The following is a 19,193-nucleotide window of genomic DNA, read 5'->3' as shown; positions in this document are numbered from 1 at the left end:
GAACCGGGAAGTCGTTCAGCGCATCTGGGAGGGAGGCGTCACGGTCACAAGCAGGTGATGTAGTCTTGTAATTCGTGATCGCCTGGATGCCCTGCCACATGCGCCGGGTGTCTCCGCTGTCCTGAAAGTGGCCGTGAATTCTCTTGGCGTGTGCGTGCTTCGCCTCTCTGATGGCACGGGACATTTTGGCCCTTGCTGTTTTAAGGCCGCCCTGTCCGCTGCTCTGAAGGCAGAGTCTCTTGTTTTTAGCAGCGCACGCACCTTGGCGGTCATCCACGGCTTCTGGTTGGAGCGTGTAGTGATGGTCTTGGAGATTGTCACGTCATCAATGCACTTGTCGATGTAGCTGGTCACTGTTGACGTGTATTCCTCCAAGTTGATGAAATCGCCGTTGGTTGCAGCTTCCCTGAACATGTCCCAGTCAGTGCATTCAAAACAGTCCTGGAGAGCAGACATGGATCCTGCTGGCCAGGTTCTCACTTGCTTCCGAACTGGTCTTGAACGCCTGCTGAGTGGTCTGTATGCTGGAATCAGCATAACAGAGATGTGGTCTGAGTAACTGAGGTGGGGGCGGGGCTTCGCCCGGTATGCGCCCCGGATGTTTGTGTAAACAACATCCAGCGTGTTTTCTCCTCTGGTTGCAAAGTCCACATTCTGATAAAATTTAGGGAGCACAGTCCTGAGATTTGCGTGATTAAAATCTCCGGCGACTATAAACAATCCATCAGGGTGTGAGTTTTGAAGTCCGCTAATGGTCCCGTAGAGCACACTGAGCGCTTCCTTAGCATTAGCGCTACGTGGTATGTACACTCCGAGCACAATAGCGGTGGTGAATTCCCGGGGTAAATAAAAAGGTCTACATCTCACAACAATAAACTCCAGCAGCGATGAGCAGTAGGTAGAAACAAGTACAGAGTTCTTACACCATTCCGTGTTGATGTAAACACACAGACCGCCGCCGCGAGTCTTACCGCACAGAGCTGCATTCCTGTTGGCACGAAACGCGGCTACCCCATCGAGCTGGATGGCGGCGTCCGGAACTCTGTCGCTCAGCCACGTCTCCATAAACACAAAAACGCAGCAGTGTCTGTACTCACGCCGAGTAGCTTGTTGGAGTCTGATGTAGTCTAGTTTATTGTCCAGGGAGCAGACATTTGCCAGCAGTAGTGTTGGTAGAGCGGGCCGGCTAGGGTTAGCTTTTAGCCTAGCATCAGCACTCGCTCGCTTCCCGCGCTTCTGTTTTCTCGTGCAGCGCTTCCAATTCCCCCTCCTCCGCCCGTCCGCCGCAGTGATGCCTGGAGGCCTGGTTCTCGGAGCACGCTGAGGTCGCGTAGCTTCTGCCGCAGGTCATCATTAATGGTGTTGTTTGGGTTGTTTCTGAGTTCTTTCAGGGTTTTTGGGTTGTACACAGGGACACCGGTTGCTCTGATGTCCATGTGTTGTGTAAGGCGGGCTACAAAGTGAGAGTAGCACCATTTTGGGTCCGGAGCAGCCGCTGCGAGCTACTCCCGCGCCGCCATCTTGTGGCCCAGGTGTTACCTGTATGCCTTTTCCCTTATCACACTGCTCCCGGGAGTTCTGGAGAGAGTTCACCGGGAAGGAGTCTGTCTCCTCCTGGTGGCAACCCGATGGCCGGGCAGACCGTGGTTCACGGACCTGGTGCCCCTCCTTGAGGAACCTCTTGGGGAATTTCTCGTAGGAGGGATCTCCTCTCCCAGGTGGGGGGTGCTCTGGTTCACCCCTGCAAAGTATTATGGAGGCTGCGGCTATGAAGAGGCACAGTTCTTAGCGGCTGGTCTCTCCACTGAGGAAGTGGAGCTCATCCTCTAATCCAGAGCTCCCTCTACGAGGAGGTTGTATGCCGCTAAAAGGCGTTTGTTCTCTGCATGGTGCGAGCACCACCAATTGGACCCAGTCTACTGCCCGCTTGGTTTATTGCTGAAGTTCCTGCAGGAACAATTTGCCACAGGGTTGGCTCTTTTGGCCTTGAAGGATTACGTGGCCGCTATCTTATTATGCCCAGCTTGCTGGGCAATCACTGAGTAGACACCCCTGTGCGGCACCTGGAGGCTGAGGTCTGTGACGCGACACAGAGTGCCTGCGTGGGACTTGGGTTACCCCAACCAGGGTATGTACCTAACGTGCTCGCGGCTTCCCATGAACTGTCATGCTGTAGGCATTCTACCCTCCTCCTTCTGAGCCCTCTGACAAGGAGAAACAAACCGACTACGTTCACAGGACGAGTCTGTGGAGAAGTCGGAGCAGCTGTCTGTCTCCTATGGCTCCTATAGGCAACAAGCAGACTCTTAGTAGGTGGGTTGTGGATGCTATTTCATTTTCATATGAGTCCTCTGGTCTCTCTTTTTCTTTCGAGGAGTGTGGTGGCCTCTACGGCCTGGTCCGTAGGAGTCCCACTCCAGGACATTTGCAACGCTGCGGGCTGGTCCACCCCGCTGACCTTCGTCAGGTTCTACGACCTCGACCTTAGAGCCACCCTCGGCTCCTCTGTCTTGCGCTCTGGTTGTGCTCTCACACACTAGGCGAGGACTGGGCAGTGTGGCACGATTGGACACTCATGCTCATGCTATTTCTCTATTTATCCTAAAAAAATATTCTGTTGTAAATACAATTCATGGTGGAATGTCTATTTAATTATGCTACAAAAAGTATTTACCAACTCAAGGACAATATCATTAGAAAAAAGAAATCTGTCATAACCCTGATTACATGCGAGCATAAAGAAACTCACAGTGACACAACTTGCTCATTTATTTATTTTTAGAAATCTAAAGCTGAAAATAAAAGTGTATGACCCATACCAAGTAAGTCATCTTTATTTTAATCAGAAAATAAATGCAAATGTTAAGTGACTAATATTAAAAACAAAAAACTGTGTCTGCTTTTCCAAAGAAACATCTTCTAAAGAAAGACACCCCCCCTCCAAAAAAAAACAAATAAAATAAAAAATAAAATAAAATAAAAAAGATGAATTATTAATTATACTTTCAGAGTTGGGTTTGAGACTAAAAAAATATGTTTAACCCAACTGAAATGAGTAGTGTAATTCCCATGGTAGCTTTTTGATAGAAGATGCACATAAATCAAATTTCTTGCAAATTCCACAAATTAATTTTTCTGTTTTTTTTTCTGTTGATTTTACTACTTTTGAATCCACTACCTAAGCAGTAGTTTGGCCAAAGGCTGTTTTAATAAGGTTTGTATTTAAAAGGGATGTTTTCATAGTCAAATGACCTTTTAAAACTAGTTTTAACAGCTAGAGCATTTGCATGTGGTGTCCTGTACTGTACATGTTGTGGACGTGACATCTTTTGTGCTTTATTGCTTTCTTGAGATCTTGGACGTCTGCATTTTTTTAATTATATAAAAAATAAACCATAATAAACCTTTCCCTATTTATACTGTATATTTATCAATAAATCTATGTATGAAAATGTGTTATTAAGCTATACATACCCCAAAAACCTTTAAATAGATTGTAAACAATAACCTGCTATTATCTTTGTCCAGTATTTCCTGTATGCGAAGAATTATTAATTGTTGCTGTTGTGTTGTTTGATTGAAGCTAAAAGTGTCAGCAGGAATAATTGAGTCCTCTACTTCATAAAGTGGCTTATTGGCCGAGCTCAAATTGCCACGCTTGGCATGGCCCAGACTCCCATCCCTCTCAGTCGCACAACTTATGTTTCTGCCTAATGCTTTAATCTTCGGAATGTGGATGTTAGCTAAAGATCATGCTTGTAGACATGGCACAAAGTGTGGGATGCTGCTGTCAAAGGTTTTGCCAGACAAATTTCCATTTTCATTGATTAAACACAGTTAATTGCATATCAAAAGGTAATATAAGAGGAACTTTTTAAGACTGTTAATAAAACAATTTTATCGAATAGTTTTATTATTAGTTCTATTTCTTAGTTTGATCTGTATGAAAATTAATAGATTACTACATATAGAAGACTTCTTTGTTATCATGACAAATGAGCTAGTTACACGAACCAAGTACAATCAAACATCTGATTACATATTTACAAGTACATGTTTTTATTTCAGTTGAAATAGCTTTAAGCAAAACATGTGTAGTAGTAGATCAGTGGTCAAGACTTTGAGTTATTGACTGGAACATTCTGAGTTGAGGACCAGTGGAGAAACACTGTAGGCCTTGGCATTGGCCTATCCCTTTATTCTACAGTAGGTCACTTTGGATCAAACCATCTGCCAAGTAAATCAATGTAAAAGCAACCAATATCATTATCAATATCAATATTTGCCTTAGAATTGTTCACAACTGTCAATATTGTGGACATCAATATTGTGAGTTCTTGAATATCCTCAGTAAAATAAATAGAAGGTTCAAATAATATTGAGTGCAGGAAGATACTAATGCTAGCAGGTGACATGCTACAATAACAAGAATCAATGGATGAACACAAAATATTTTTTTTATGCAGCACAAACAAAGCCTAGCTAAATCAGAATGAACAGATTTCTCTTATGTGTGCACCTAGTTTGGTGTGAAGCATGAACTGTGAAGTAAATATTAAATTATTAAATACAGTGTAAACTGTTTATATATATATATATATATATATATATATATATATATATATATATATATATATATATATATATATATATAAAAAACAAAAAAGAGTCGATATTTTGGCTTCACGGTTACTTCAGCTAGTGACAAAGATGACATTAAGTAATTCAGCCGGGCCTACTGTAAGATTATATTTCATGTATTTTGTACATGTATAAACCACAATGCTATGTTTTTAGAGCTTGTGCTTCCCAAAATTCCCCTCTTCCTGGTCACTGAACAGATCTTGGCTCACTGTGGTTGTCCTGACCACAATTTTACATTTTGACTTCAAACATTTTAAAGCGAGAGACATTACCTGTTAAATTCTGTAAAGCTGCTTTGAGACAATGTCTGTTGTGAAAAGTGCTATAGAAATAAACTTGACTTGACTTGACATTAATCACCCACATTGTTGCCACTGCGGAGCACATTAGGGTATCATAGGGTGGTTTCCCAAAACACGAAAACGGTAGATGAATTTAAATGCAAACTTAATACTGTATGTTTGATGACTTTTAAGTAGATTTGACTCTTTTATTTGGCAATTGTTGTCAAACTTCAAGCACAAATGTGTTGTTGATATTAGGAATAGTGTGTTTTATTCATGTATTTACTTGGCTGTGGTTTAGCATTTAAAGTCATCATCAGGTGCAAAGGCTGCCTTGTTTAGACATAATATTTTTCAAATAAAATGCCATGCCAGATTATTTACATGCCAGATTAATTAATTAAAACCAAAGATTTGCTTCATAATTTCGACTCCTGGCAAGTGTTCACATACACATGGTAAAATCTAGTGAAAATTTTTCAAGCAGGAAAAGTTTATAGATGCTCAACTTTAATTGGAAGTTTCTTGGAAGTGTACTTTCTTGTGGTACACAAAATGACTGGATACAAGGCATGAATCTGGTACCGCATCTCACCACAAGCTTCTTTCTTAACCTGATTAGCCAAACTGATTTTGCCAAACTGAACAAACTTTCTTTCGGCTTCTCCCATTAAGGGTCGCCACAGCAGATCATCCGCATGTTTGATCCACATGTTTTTTACGCTGGATGCCCTTCCTAACGCAACCCTCCCCATTTATCCGGGCTTGGGACCTACACTAAGACTTGTGTAACCCTAATGGCTGGGGTTGGTTCCCTGACCGGGGATCGAACCTGGGCCGCATCCTAACCACTAGACCACCAGGGAACCTTTTAGCCAAACTTTTTTTGCTTGCCATGCTTTCCTCTAGCTTTGTTATATGGATTGTAATTGAGTCAATTGTGGTTTGATTTTGAGCAGAAAACATACCTATTTGTATTCTGTCATACCTGATGCTTATATTCTGTCATACCTGATGCTTTATGGCACTGTATGGTAAAGAAAAGGTTCCCTGGTGGTCTAGTGGTTAGGATGCGGCGCTCTCATCACTGCAGCCCGGGTTCTATCTCCGGTCAGGGAACCAACCCCAGCCGTTAGGGTTGCACAAACCTTAGTGCCGGTCCCAAGCCTGGATAAATGGGGAGGGTTGTGTTAGGGAGGGATGGTCCACTGTGGCGAAGTCGAAAGAAAGTTACTGTATGGTAAAGAATAATTATATACTGTATTTTGTAGGTGTATGGGTACTGACTGAAATAAACATTTTACACAAAATGATGAAACATGGTGTATTATATCAGCAGAAAGATAATGATAAATACATATCAAATAAACTGTAGACTTTTTGAACTGGATGATTCTCATAGCTATTTGTGATTTGCAACAATGCATGCAATAATATGGGATCATTTTAAAACCACAACATTTAGGAAAGAGGGGGTCCCCAGCCACTCTCAGTGCCGGTCCCAAGCCCGGATAAATTGGGGAGGGTTGCGTTAGGAAGGGCATCCAGCGTAAAAACATGTGCCAAATCAAAAACGTGCGGAGGATCCGCTGTGGCGACACCTAACGGGAGAAGCCGAAAGAAAGTTTAACATTTAGGAAAGAGGCACAGATTTAATGCAGTTAAATCTACCATACAAAGTGACTGCAACTACAAAAAGTCATTTTGATTTTGAAGTGTAATCCAAAGTTTGCGAAGACTGGAGTTTTGACATTAGGCAACTATATATGACATTATTGCAGGGCCCTCTAAACCCTTAATTCAGTGAAATATCCTATTATATTTTCAGCCTTCAGGGAACTGCACTGGTGGCTAGAGGCTGTTGACATCATTCATTTCTCTGCGTGTGCATCTCTATTGAGCAGTTCTTTTTCTGTACAGTATGTATGTATGTTAAGGATAAAAAGGCTCAAATGGTATCACTTCAAAAAAAACATTTGCTTTTCTTGTCCTGAATGTGTTAAAGACTTCGAGTATTAGAGAATAACTTTCAGCAGCCTCTGGTGTATTCTTTGCACTGCTTTTGGACCTCTGAGTTGTAATAGTTGTAGCCTCTATTGCTCACCAACCCACGCATTTTTCCTGGCATATCTATTCTGACTCTGTCAGAGTTATGCACTGCCTTCTTCATATCAAGTCTGGAGTCCGGGAGGGTGAAAGCAGTCGCTTTTTCAAATTATTTTCTGTTGTTTTTGGCTCCTGTTGTGGATTGTTGTGCAGTTGCAGGAGACACCCACATTTAATTTTGATCTTGGAGTTTTTATTTTCTCAAAAATTGATTTTCCACCCTGTGGTGGGTAATGTCTGGCTTTTGCCCTGGACTCTCTTATACAAATAATGTAGGCTTTTATTCTTAATGGCAATATTGCATGTTACATTTCTATAATTATTAAATAGAAAAACAGTAGTTAAAGGATGATATTTTTTTAATTGTGCCTCATCTTTGACCCATATTGATGTGGTTCCTACAACAGAATCACTTTTAATTGCTGATATCTACTATAATGATACTGCTACATAAGGCAGCCAAAACATACATAGACAGCCTCTGAGTGAAGATTCATGTGGGCCGTGAGGGGATCTGAAGATGCGGGTCATGGAAAAAAAAAATAGAAAGAGACAGAGAGAAATATGACAGGCAGTCAGTCTGTGTGTGTGTGTGTGTGTGTGTGTGTGTGTGTGTGTGTGTGTGTGTGTGTGTGTGTGTGTGTCTCATGTCTGACACCATTAGCAGCGTGGCAGACTAGCGACAGCCTGCGGCTCAGTCTGACCCAGCTGTGTAAAAATACCCACTGCTCCCCTTTTAGTGAGTGCACACATATACACAGTCTAAAAATTCTGTTTATCTTTCTGTGCTGCCCAGAACAGGATGCGACTCACTGCAGCATTTTTTACTTCCCACCCCAATACAGATAGAGCTTCAAGTGTGTGGCCCAGTTTTCATTATATTAAATGTATAGCTCTGATCTGAGATCAGCTTTCACATGTTTCTTTCACAGATCATAGAAGACAGGAAAAGCTGCGACCAGATTGTGAAAGCGTCATTTATAAGAGCATGAGTTAGCTGGGGCTGCGCCGATTTTTTCTCCAGCTAGTGTGTCACATCCCACTTACAGTTTTCTCTGGCAAGTCAGGGGTGCCAAAAGATCTACAGCAGCGAGTAAGTATTACTGTATTAGTTCTTGTGTTCAGGTTTCTTGCTACACTAATATTTCTGTTTGGGCATTTAGTGTATTTTTCTTGTTGCAGCTGTTTATACAAATACAGATGTTCATATCTACATTTGAGATATTATGAATTCTAGACATTACCAATCTGAAGGCTAGTTAGAGAATAGCTGGAAATTCTTTTTGATAAGTTTTATTACACAAGCACAAGTTGGTATAGTTGGACTTTACATTTTACAACAGAACCTTTCAAAGGCATCCCAGAATAATCTTAAGAATGGCAGGAAGTGGGTTTCCATAGCACCAAAGGTCAGGCAGGGTCACAAGTATGTGCAGACTGAGATTTGTGGGATGGAGTTGAACAGATTGTTCAAGAGAGACTTCTATACACACACACACACACACACACACACACACACACACACACACACACACACACACACACACACACACACACACACACACACACACACACACACACACACACACACACACACACATTTCTAGGACAGTAGAGGAACACAGTGTCCCTTTCTTACACCTACACAATTTATAGAAGGGCTCTAAATTATCTTGTGTGTGTGTGTGTGTGTGTGTGTGTGTGTGTGTGTGTGTGTGTGTGTGTGTGTGTGCGCACGCGTGTGTGTGTCTGCATCTCACTACAACATGTCCCCGTATGGCTGTTTTGGTGTAACAGTTCCATGTGGCTCATTTTTCCACTATGCTCCTTTCACAAATGAAGTTGAAGAAATAAATATTTAAATGCCAGACTTCATGAATAAACATGAAATTGCTCTTATCTGCTCTCCCTTCATCTCAGATAGCTAGCTGGCAAGTTAACTGCTAGTAAACTTGCTTGTATTTTCATTTTCTGTAGACAAGTTTTATTTCAGCTTTGATTGTCATATTATATTTCATTGAGATACATACATAATGCTGTCCAGACCATAAAAGATACAAAATATTTTTAATACTAATATATATTCTTATATATGAATTACAAGTTGATTTGTGATCAAATCAGGGAGAGGAATCAGTCACTTGTTGAAAAATTTCAGCTAAGAGGTTTTATTTTTATGAAAAAAAAAAAAAAAAAAAAAAAAAAAAAAAAAATATATATATATATATATATATATATATATATATATATATATATATATATATATATATATATATATATATATAATATATATAAATCATAATAAATGATTAATTTTAGATGTCCATCTATTAAGTCTGTAGGTGTGATAATCAAGGACAAGGATTTGGACACTGTAACTGAACAGAATGTTAAAATTTTCACCCCAAAAGGTACTCCAAGTACATAATAAGTCTGAGGGCAGATGTTCAACTCAAAAAATGCAGGATCTTTCTAGAAATCCAGAATTTCTACACTTTATCATGAAATATATTTATAAATTAAATTTGTATATTAAAGAGGGAAATTCTTCACTCTTTCAGAGGGAAGAATTTTGGCATGCGAGGAGCACAGTGTTCTCACAAAAGCTTTAGGACTAGAATGCTTTTGAAAGTGTTGCACCAATGTTGGAAGGTTTAATAAAATATCTTTAGTACGTCTTTGATGAAATGTCTGCTCATCCTTAGACCTTTTTTATGGAGTGTAATGGTTTTTTAATTTGATTAGCTAGCTTGATTGAAAAAAAGGGATTTTGATAATCCTGAAGGAAATTGTAGGTAAGTTGAAGCTGTTTGCTTATGCAGTCATCAGTGCCAGATGCCAGTGCGGGATTTAATCTGTGCTTTACACAAGCCGTTGAACTTCATTAACCAATGATCTAACCACCGGGATGCAAGCACCAGGATGCATTAGTATGTTTGCAGAAATCTAAAATGCAATATGTACATTTATGGCATTTGGCAGATGCCATTATCCAGAGCGACTTAGAGCAGGGGAGGGTTAAGGGCCTTGCTCAAGGGCCCAGCAGTGTGGTTGTGGTGGTGGGATTTGAACCTGTGACCTTCCGATCCAAAATAAAATGCCTTAACCACTGAGCTAACACCTTCTTCAAAGGTACAAGAATATATGAAGATTACAAGAAGATATGTAATATCAAAATTATATTAAATGAGATACTAAAAAGATTATAATACTTAAAAAATTATATATTAATAAATATTTTTTGCAATCTACACAATGCCACAGCTAAATGTAAATGTGAGTAAATGTATTAATAAACATTGATACAATGTTCAGTGATAAAACCTAATTTTTGTACGGACAAATTTTGTGACAAAGGAAACAACATTTCTCACAAAACTTAACAGTCTTTAGAAGTCTAATTTAGAAGTCTTATCATTTCTGTCCTCACTAGTTAGCAAGTTTTACTTGTGCGCCATTCTTGCATTAACATTTGGTGGGAGTTTATTCAGCCATTTTAGAAGTCCAAATAAAATTACAAAAATATGTACAAAAATGAAACCCCAAATCTATGCAAGGTAGAGGAAATGCAACTGTTTGTAAATTAGGTAATTGTTTTTCCTTTTTTTTTTCTTTTTGTAAAAAGTGTAAGGAAATTTTTTTTCAGTGTTAATACAATATATTAGGCATATATTAATAATTAATTAATAATTATAAATATATTTTTTGTTGTTGTTGTATTAACCCCACCCCCACCCATATTCAACAATGTACTGGAGTACTCCATTTTATTTTAGTTTAGTAAAAGTTTTTCAAGCACTGTCATATGCATTAAACTGCAAAGAATATGCTAAAGATTCAAGAAAGCAGTCATTTAAAAAAATTATACCTTACTCTAGTTGTTTAAATGTAATTTTAAAAAAGTACATTAACTGCAGTTCTTTATTCTCCAAAATGTCCAGATGTAATGTGTCACAGGAGAGACTGTAGTGCTTGACACAGAACACGTCTTGCCTCTTTCTCAGTTCACACGCTCAAGATATCCTGTTGCACATTTGACTTTTAATCGATCGAAGTGCAAAGCGTGTGTGAACATCGAGGAGATTCTTTAAACAGTCCCATTGTTTGTTTTAATTTCATGGCTATAAGTCAAGCAATGGATCCGATGATCGTTTAAACGGAGTCTCCGAGTCACACACACGTAAACACACTCCCACAGACGCACACTCCTACACTCGTTAACTTCTAAAAACCATGTGTCTCTTTATAGGGTTTCTTGGCCTAAACAGAGGAGACAAGCATTCTTCACTATTATTTATGTAAGGAAAGTGCTGTTGAAGCATTCTCTTTAACCTTTACAGCTAAATGTTCTCTCAATTAAACACACACACTAAACTATAAAAAAAAATACAGTATTAACTGTTTTAGGAGCTTCTTTCCTTATACCTCTACCTTATACACCATGAAGTTCAGAAAAGATCTGAGATCACAGAAAATAAAACAATATTTTTTTCCCACATATAAACCAATTTTCCTTTTGCAAAAAGTAAAAAAATTAAATTAAACGTTTGATATTTTGAATCTTTAATCGTCAAGACCACCAGTTTCCGCAGTCACTATAATTTTTTATTTTACATTTGCAATACCAACTCATATTTGTGAGTTAAAGGAATTTTTAAATACTTTTTAATATTAATATGTTTTTTATAGGTGATTTATTTATTTATTTATTTTTTTAATAAAATCAGAGAAGAAATCAGTCACTTGTTAAGGAGTTAGCTATATGAAAATTGCAGTTTTGAGTTGAGAGTTTTTTTTTTAGTAGTTTTATGTCGTTATATAGGTATAAGAATGTCTCACATGATATACAGAAGCTCCCCACCTTACCAACGAGTTACGTTCCGAACGTACCATGAATTTGTTGAAGTTGTTACTGTGTTCGGTATTGACTACGCATATCTCCTAATGATGTAAGAGCTAAAAAATACTATCAAATAAACAATAAAATATTCTGAAACTAATCGAAATAATCGAAATACTGCATACAATATTTTGTATTAACGAATACAATTTTTTATCAAATTTAATTTAAAAAATTATAAATTCTGTGCTTTTTTGCACTGTGACTATCATCACTTGATTTTCTCTTTTCCCAAACCATTTCGAAATTAAGATTTTATAGATATTTGCGGATAAAAACAAGTAATGCACTCGACACTGTACAACCACTGACTGAGACAGAGACAAAGAAAACTGCATTCACACAGCTTTTCACTTATGTAGACTTGTCACGGTCGACGACTAACTCCTCCTCCTCCGTTTTTAAATTTTTTTTAAATTTCACTTTAAAGACAGGTTTGTTTGTAAAGTGAATGTTCGTAAAATGAGGAGCGTCTGTACAGTCGTTTTGATGCACATAATTCAACTTAACAAAGAATATGTTTTTTTTCCCTGTATGTACATGTATCATATAGGTATATTTATATTTTAGAAGTGTCTATATATTTTTTGTTTATATGGTGTTTGATGGACTCAGTGTTATACATTTAATCAATTATTAAATGATTAATTAAACATAATCAACTTCTTTCAGTCAAATGTCTATCTCCATGTGTGATTAACAAGGACACTGTAACTGAACATAATGTGAAACATACCCAAAACATAGGTACATAATATAATGAGTTTGTGGCCAGATGTTCAACTTAAAAATTTACTTACTTAATAATAAAATTGAAATATATATTTATATATTTATATATACACATTGAAACTACAGTGTGAATCAAATTAAAATAAAACCTACAATTTTGTCCTAATTGATCTAAAAAACATTATTGCAGTTACTTAGTTAAATTGGACATTTTCCAAGTGAAAGAATGATTACAACAATGACTTTTGATGAACTTTTTTAGACTTTTCTCATGGCATGGAGCATGGGGTTTTTGTTAAATTGAGTTTAATCATGGCCTTAGAACAGAACAGGATTGATTTTACACAATTCATAGTGAAGTTTAACAAGCAACAGCATACACAGACAAAGCTCGAAAAAATCGACAAGCTCGGAACCTGCCCTAAATCCTGACTCTAATTATTCATAACTTTTCCCTTCCAGCAGCTTTTCAATTACAGTGAGGAAAATAAGTATTTGAACACCCTGCTATTTTGCAAGTTCTCCCACTTAGAAATCATGGAGGGGTCTGAAATTGTCATCGTAGGTGCATGTCCACTGTGAGAGACATAATCTAAAAAAAAAATCCAGAAATTACAATGTATGATTTTTTGACTATTTATTTGTATGATACAGCTGCAAATAAGTATTTGAACACCTGAGAAAGTCAATGTTAATATTTGGTACAGTAGCCTTTGTTTGCAATTACACAGGTCAAACGTTTCCTGTAGTTTTTCACCAGGTTTGCACACACTGCAGGAGGGATTTTGGCCCACTCTTCCACACAGATCTTCTCTAGATCAGTCAGGATTCTGGCCTGTCGCTGAAAAACACGGAGTTTGAGCTCCCTTCAAAGATTCTCTATTAGGTTTAGGTCTGTAGACTGGCTAGGCCATGCCAGAACCTTAATATGCTTCTTAAAGGGACACTCCTTGGTTATCCTGGCTGTGTGCTTCGGGTCATTGTCATGTTGGAAGACCCAGCCTCGACCCATCTTCAATGCTCTAACTGAGGGAAGGAGGTTGTTCCCCAAAATCTCGCAATACATGGCCCCGGTCATCCTCTCCTTAATACAGTGCAGTCGCCCTGTCCCATGTGCAGAAAAACACCCCCAAAGAATGATGCTACCACCCCCATGCTTCACAGTAGGGATGGTGTTCTTGGGATGGTACTCATCATTCTTCTTCCTCCAAACAAGTTTAGTGGAATTATGACCCAAAAGTTTTATTTTGGTCTCATCTGACCACATGACTTTCTCCCATGACTCCTCTGGATCATCCAAATGGTCATTGGCAAACTTAAGACGTGCCTGGACATGTGCTGGTTTAAGCAGGGGAACCTTCCGTGCCATACATGATTTCAAACCATGACGTCTTAGTGTATTACCAACAGTAACCTTGGAAACGGTGGTCCCAGCTCTTTTCAGGTCATTGACCAGCTCCTCCTGTGTAGTTCTGGGCTGATTTCTCACCTTCCATAGGATCATTGAGACCCCACGAGGTGAGATCTTGCATGGAGCCCCAGTCCGAGGGAGATTGACAGTCATGTTTAGCTTCTTCCATTTTCTAATGATTGCTCCAACAGTGGACCTTTTTTCACCAAGCTGCTTGGCAATTTCCCCGTAGCCCTTTCCAGCCTTGTGGAGGTGTACAATTTTGTCTCTAGTGTCTTTGGACAGCTCTTTGGTCTTGGCCATGTTAGTAGTTGGATTCTTACTGATTGTATGGGTTGGACAGGTGTCTTTATGCAGCTAACGACCTCAAACAGGTGCATGTAATTTAGGATAATAAATGTAGTGGAGGTGGACATTTTAAAGGCAGACTAACAGGTCTTTGAGGGTCAGAATTCTAGCTGATAGACAGGTGTTCAAATACTTATTTGCAGCTGTATCATACAAATAAATAGTTTAAAAATCATATATTGTGATTTCTGGATTTTTTTTTTTAGATTATGTCTCTCACAGTGGACATGCACCTACGATGACAATTTCAGACCCCTCCATGATTTCTAAGTGGGAGAACTTGCAAAATAGCAGCGTGTTCAAATACTTATTTTCCTCACTGTATATGAAAGTACCGAACCCTAAATGAACCAGGAGCTCTCGTTATGTTAGCTTATCCTTACTTAATATTAATAGTAATCATTTTGAGAAGAGGATTTGAAAGTTAAATACTACTTCTCAGTCCATGCTTCAGATGTTAATGAGTTCATGTGTGTGTGTGTGTGTGTGTGTGTGTGTGTGTGTATGTGTGTTAGCCGTAGGACACGACATACCATTCCGTTCTTTGACAGAATCAGGGCAAAAGACAGAACAGTGAAGTGTCTTAGATATCCAACACCTAAAAATGAAGCTGCGATTTTCTCTGAGGATTGTAGCGCATACTGTGTGTTAGATTTGATCCGATCGTGTTACTCTCATAACTCAGCTTGTCTTAACCTGAGTTTTTTGGAACGTTCCCATACCTCTGTTTGCCATTTGCTGCTCTGTTACTTTTATTGTGTAAAGCGAGCTACAATACAGAATGTATATGACTATCATTTGTAAAAAGGTGTGTGTGTGCATGTGTGTGTGTAAGTATGTGTAGTGTGTGCATGCGTGCACATACTGTATGTCCTGGTGGCGTAAGATGGAGGAGGCATTTGCGTTTCCTCCCCGAGAGGCCTCTCTGGGCTGGGCTCATATGTGTAAATGTGTGTGTGTGTGTGTGTGTGTGTGTGTGTGTGTGTGTTTGTGTGTGTGTGTGTGTGTGTGTGTGTGTGTGTGTGTGTGTGTGTGTGTGTGTGTCAATGAACTCGTTGCCCTAGTGCTGTTTCTGAGAGCCGAGGGTCACAGGGTGCAGAATTCCTCTGGGTGTTTACAGTTCAGGGCCTACGCCATTAGAAAACACTCACACGCACGTACACACACAAGCATGTTCGGAAACATATACACACAGATATCATGTCATATTTAAATGCTAAAGGACCTCGCGTTCTCGCAGTGCGTGTTATAAGACACAGTGAGCGAAAGGTTGCCTGTTCACACTATACCGTGTACAAGGTTGAGAATGCTAATTTTGTCATGAATGTAGAACAGTCAAAAGCTTCCAAGGTGTTGTAGAATTAAACAAATAATTAGAAATAATTTAAACCAATTGCTACAAACAAATATACAATGACGTAACGTAAATTTCAAATCTAGACAGTGTAGTCCTATTTAAAGTTTACAGAACAATAACTGTTTTTTGGTTCAGTGTCCTGAAACAATTGAATATATATATATATATATATATATATATATATATATATATATATATATATATATATATATATATATATATATATATATACACACAGTGCAACCTCGATACTCGCTGGGAAAAAGAAACAAAAAATTGCGAGGTTTTGTTGGTTCTTTTTCAAAGGGAATTGTACATGTACTGTACTGTAAACTGAACAAACGTTGTTAATCACTTGTCATAAATGTTTTATTTACTACTTTAAATGATAATACAATAATAAAAATTTTTTTCAAACATTTTTATGTAATTTATTAGTACAAACTTATTTTATACGTTTTCAAATTTTACTCTTTCGAGGCACTGGCGGCTTCTCGCAAACGATCAGATTTTCCACGAGTTACTCTTAGTCCGGTTCCAAATAAAAAGTCACGAGGTCGCGAATATCGAGGTTCCAATTAGGAAACAACATGAGTCCGTTTGCCAATTTGTATAAGCAAATTTGGTGCGCCATACAGCTTGATGGATAGCCAGCTATATAGATTTACTTTAAAGGAAAGGAAATTTGTAAAAAAAAAAATGTTTATGAAACTCCACTTGATCAACTTAATCAAAGTTTCAAGCGCCTGATTTTGGTGTGAAAACATGAAGCAGAAGCTTTACCCTGGCATCAGCTATAAGCTTTTGCATAATTTGCATATCTAAACAGATACATTCATTTTGCTGTACTATATATAGTGTATACATGCATTTTAAAATCATTTGTACTTTTATAATTCTACAATCATAAAAGAAACTTTCTTGAATTTTGTAGAAAACACAAATGGTTATGTACATTGTAAATAGGCCCACACTGTCTGCATTCAAATTATCCCTTTGTCAAAGCAAATGGTAAAAATTTATTTGATTTCATTCTGATTTCTTGCTTACAAAATAATTCTTGACAGCCATGGCCTGTTTAGATATCAGCCCAAACTTGCCATCAGATGAGTTGCTTTTCACATTTTCAGCTTTGTTCCAAAACTAACACAATATAAAGGAAATCTGTCAACCTTCCTATCACTACTAGTGTTTTCCCATGATGTACATTTATAGAGGGTGGAGTTATTTACCATGAGAACAAAACTTCGATTTAAGATTTAAATTGATATTCAATGCTTACTATTATATTTACATTTCACCTTTATATCTACAGTATATTAACCATATATATTTAGCTTTGACTGTTATAATAACATTTTTTAGTACGAGCATAAATGTTCAATGAAAGTCAAAAGGAAAAGAGCATTACATTTGATGCCAGCAAACACCATAACAAAGAGAATTTTAGTCAGGAAACACCCATTTTGGTCTCATTTGGAAATGCTATTTTTATAGACTTGTTCTCAGGCCTGGCTTGTTTTAGAACCAGAAGGTAATACAGACATGAGGGATCTCTGGGATAAGAGACGACCCACCACACCACCGTCAACGAACCTGAGTGAACGTGTGAATGTGAGGGGACGACAGCATACAAATATCCCAGTTCACCAAACACTTTATATCCATGTTCCCTCAAGATCTGAGCCTTTACCTAAGAAAAAATCCACTGATCAAAGATTTGACTGAATAAATATGTTTTCAACCTCGACTTAAACACTGAGACTGTGTCTGAGTCCCGAACACTGATTGGAAGGCTGTTCCATAACTGTGGGGCTTTATAAGAGAAAGATCTGCCCCCTGCTGTAGTCTTCATTATTTGAGGAACCAACAGATAGCCAGCACCTTTTGATCTAAGTAGGCGTGGAGGATCATACTGGTACAGAAGTTCACTCAGATACTGCGGTGCGAGACCGTTAAGTGCTTTATACGTCAGTAGTAATATTTTATAATCAATGCGAGATTTGATTGGGAGCCAGTGTAGACTGATTAAAACAGGGGTGATATGGTCATATTTCCTAGATCTAGTGTGGACTCTTGCTGCTGCATTCTGAACTAACTGAAGCTTATTTATGCACCTACTCGCACACCCAGACAGTAAAGCGTTACAGTAGTCTAATCTAGAAGTAACAAAAGCATGAACTAGTTTTTCTGCATCTTGTAACAACATCATATTTCTAATTTTAGCAATATTTCTAAGGTAAAAGAAGGCAATCCTGGTAATATTATTCATGTGAGACTCAAAGGAAAGACTCGAGTCAATAATCACACCAAGGTCTTTGACAGCCGTACACGCTGAAACAGAAACACCATCCAGAGATGCTACGTAATCGGAAAGTTTGCTTCTAGCTGCATGTGGTCCTAGTAAAAGTACTTCCGTCTTATCTGAGTTTAGCAGAAGAAAGTTATCAAGCATCCACTGTCTAATGTCCTTTACACACTTCCCAATCAGTTTGTATTATGTGAAAAAAAAACATTTTCAGGTTCCAGTTGTATTCGAAAGTTTGAATTGTTTGCATATTTTTTATACTAGAAATGCCTTCACCTTCAAGTCCTAAACCTAAATAAAGAGTTTCTATTTAAACACAAATGATTTACCAAATGATGCTCAAACATTACAGTTTCATATAGTTTTAATTATTGAGCAAAATTAACCAACATTAAATAGCTTCAACTTTCAAAGTGAACATGTAAAATCTCGCACCAGTAACTGGTTTGACAATAATTGCAACTAAACATTTCTGCTAAATTGCTTTTAGTAAGAAGGATTTCAGTGATTTTGGTGGGTGTTCTTGTATAAACTGCTCTTTTGAGGTCCACATCATTTCTGTTGGGTTAACATCTCGACTTACTGTACTTTTTCTTTAACCACTTGGTTTGTAGACGTACTTGTGTGCGTAGAGTAGCGCTATGACGATTTTTTTTAGCAACTTGAGTAATTAGATTACAAAAATTCATTTATTCAAGATGCTTTGCTTAGTCCATTTAACAAAACGGAGCACAGTGTTTTCCACGTACCGTAATTACTGACGCAAACTCTGGAGCATGCAGGACAGGAAACACAGAAGAAGATACAGAATGAGAAAATGGAGGAATGGGGATAAAACAGCGTAGGGCGCTGAGAAGATTCAGGCCGAAGAAAACGGCAGAAAGTTTTCAAAGTTTGGGATCATTTCAAACTAAAACATATTGAAATCACTGTACAAATTCAAAGCAGATTTTCCAGAAGCAAGAAAACCACCGCGATACTGTGCGAGATTTCATAAATAAATACTTGAGTGAGAATAATTATGAGTTTCATTAAACAAATAGTTCCTTATAACGTACTCTATATGGCCACTGTGAAGGGGCTTTCAGAATGAAACTGGATTT

At 38.2% G+C, this 19,193-nt stretch overlaps 1 long non-coding RNA gene across 3 annotated transcripts in view; it reads left to right on the top strand.

Annotated features, from left to right (window-relative positions):
- LOC310720913 overlaps positions 1-19,193 on the top strand; it is a 94,242-nt gene that overhangs the window by 13,939 nt on the left and 61,110 nt on the right. For all 3 annotated transcript variants that reach the window (XR_014531852.1, XR_014531853.1, XR_014531854.1), the window contains exon 2: positions 7,967-8,127. This is a non-coding gene — a long non-coding RNA (uncharacterized lncRNA). The remainder of the gene's footprint in view (positions 1-7,966; positions 8,128-19,193) is intronic.

Source organism: Silurus aristotelis, assembly GCF_946808225.1.
Source record: "Silurus aristotelis genome assembly, chromosome: 26".
Taxonomy (NCBI): domain Eukaryota; kingdom Metazoa; phylum Chordata; class Actinopteri; order Siluriformes; family Siluridae; genus Silurus; species Silurus aristotelis.
Note: the sequence above shows the minus strand (reverse complement) of the source record. Positions and strands in the feature narration are given on the sequence as shown.